This window comes from Perca fluviatilis, chromosome 7 (genome assembly GCF_010015445.1).
Source record: "Perca fluviatilis chromosome 7, GENO_Pfluv_1.0, whole genome shotgun sequence".
Taxonomy (NCBI): domain Eukaryota; kingdom Metazoa; phylum Chordata; class Actinopteri; order Perciformes; family Percidae; genus Perca; species Perca fluviatilis.
This window is the reverse complement of record NC_053118.1, coordinates 10,241,077-10,243,453: the sequence shown is the minus strand read 5'-3', so window position 1 is coordinate 10,243,453 and position 2,377 is coordinate 10,241,077.

The following is a 2,377-nucleotide window of genomic DNA, read 5'->3' as shown; positions in this document are numbered from 1 at the left end:
TTCTGAGCATATTTACACCATAAATAACTTTTCGGGCTTTGTCAAAATGAAAAGAAATCCAAACTTGTATAAATATAGGTTCATCTAAGGACTGAGGAGGACATGGAGAAAAAAATCCAAGAGAAAAAATTGAATCCTTTTGTACAAACATGCCTACGTGACAATAATCAACAGTTGCTTCAGGGATCCGTACGTAATGAATGCAATCAAGCTGCCTTAGCTGGCATTCCAACGGGTTTAATTGCATATGGTCTGTCAGTCTTACAGTCAATCAGACACCATTACTACAGATATCAGGATGGAAAACAACACAATATCTCCCATATATTCTGTCATTTCCTTGGATCATAGTTTCTGGTTTAAAAAAAAAAAAGAATGCTGTCAAATGAAATCAGGTCATTTTATTGTCTTGCCAATCAACTACTATGATACTATGTACTGTGTCACCCATTGAAATTTCCATTCAGTGTCCATGGTTCTAAGTGTACAATTTATCATGTACCCATTAAGAGTCACCTGCCTTTTCTTTACTGCATTTACATTCCTGCAAGATACCAAAAACGGTTCTGAAAAAACAGAAACATCTAGAGAATGGCTTTGCATATTAGTCTGTGAAGTTTAAAATTACATAGTGTACGCTTTTATTTCTCCTCATCCAAATGCATTAAAAAAAACATGGAGACTTCTTCACAAAATCTCCATCGCTTAGGCTATGTTCACACTTGGCGTCTTTTTTGACAAGAAAAAGTTGACTAGGGCGCTTTTGTAGTAAAAAAAAAGAAGACGCTGGCAGCGTTTTGGTTCCATAAAGCAGCCGAGAGCGTCTTTTGTTGCTATAACAACAGCTACTGCTACAGTATCCTAGCTAGAGCGCTATGTGGAGCAGTGCTAACGTTAGATAAAACTAAGCGGTGGAGCGAGCTAGCGAAAGAACAGAGAGAGGGAGTAGTGCTAACATTAGATAAAATGAAGAGGTGGAGCGAGCTAAAGAACAGAGAGAGGGAGTAGTGCTAACATTAGATAAAATGAAGAGGTGGAGCGAGCTAGAGAAAGAACAGAGAGAGAGAGAGAGTGGTGCTAACGTTAGATAAAACAAAGTGGTGGAGCGAGCTAGAGAAAGAACAGAGAGAGAGAGAGCGGTGCTGCTAACGTTACATAAAACAAAGTGAGTTCCCTGTACAGGGAGCACCCGGTCATACTGTAGAACTCGCTGTGCTCCAAATCAATTTTTTCTTGTTGTTATAGAAACGACAGGTCTGTCCGCTTGTCATTGGTCGGCTGTCAAAAAAGCGCTTGACGTAGGGCGTTTTTTCTTTTCTTCAGAAAAGTTAAACTTCTTCCAACTTCAAAAAGACGCTCCGAGCTGCAAAAAAGAAGTCAGCGGCGGCGTTTAAAAAACCTTTTGAAAACACGGTTTTCTCCATAGGATTATAATGTAAAACAGACGCTGGCAGCTTAAAAAAAGACGCCAAGTGTGAACATAGCCTTATAGTGCAAAAGGTTACACACACTGGGACGGATGTTAAAGCAGAATAAAGCCATTTTCTACCCAGCCGTTTTCCATTTTTCCATCATACCGATTGATTTTGATCAACGTATTGTTCACTGTCTTGTCTTACTTCCCACCTTTGAAACGTAAAGCCTATCAACACTCAATCTATTATGAGACATTGGCAGAAAAATGACGTTCTGTACTAGACAGTACAGTTTTGTTGTAGGATCCATTTTCTGTGTGCCCGACAGCTGTGACAGCACTCATGGAGGAATGCTGGTCAAATGTACAGCTGTCTTATTAAAGATGTCATTAGTAAGTTGGTTTCCATCCCCATGTTTTTATGTAACGAGAGCATCAGTTGCCCTTTCAAACTGACCGAGTCAACGTGTTTATTACTGTATTGTCACCATGACGATAAAAGTCTACTAAACCTTAATAAAGAAGTCATTGAAAACCAAACAAAGAAGGCGTTACCTTAAAACAGTACTTATTCTCATCCAAACCATGATTTTTTTCCCCCCTAACGGTAACCAAATGGTATTTGTGCCTAGACCTAACCAAACCTTAACTATAGCGTTGTCACATTAAAAGTCTGATTTCTTTTTCATCTGTTTTGGAAGCCACAGACAATATGTTGTCCTGCCGATAGGAGCATCAGGTCCGAAAACACAGCTGAGTGCTCGGTCGCTCTAGAGCAGGGCTGTCAAACGCATTTTCACTAAAGCCCAGTTCAGACCAAAGATTGGCGACGAGACGAGTTGAAACTCGCAACGATCCGGTCACACCGATGAGACGAGACGGTGTGTCATCTCCATGACAACGCCTCTTTGTACTTCCGTTCTAACTTCAAACTTTTAGGCTTTTTTTGTAGCTGGGTATATC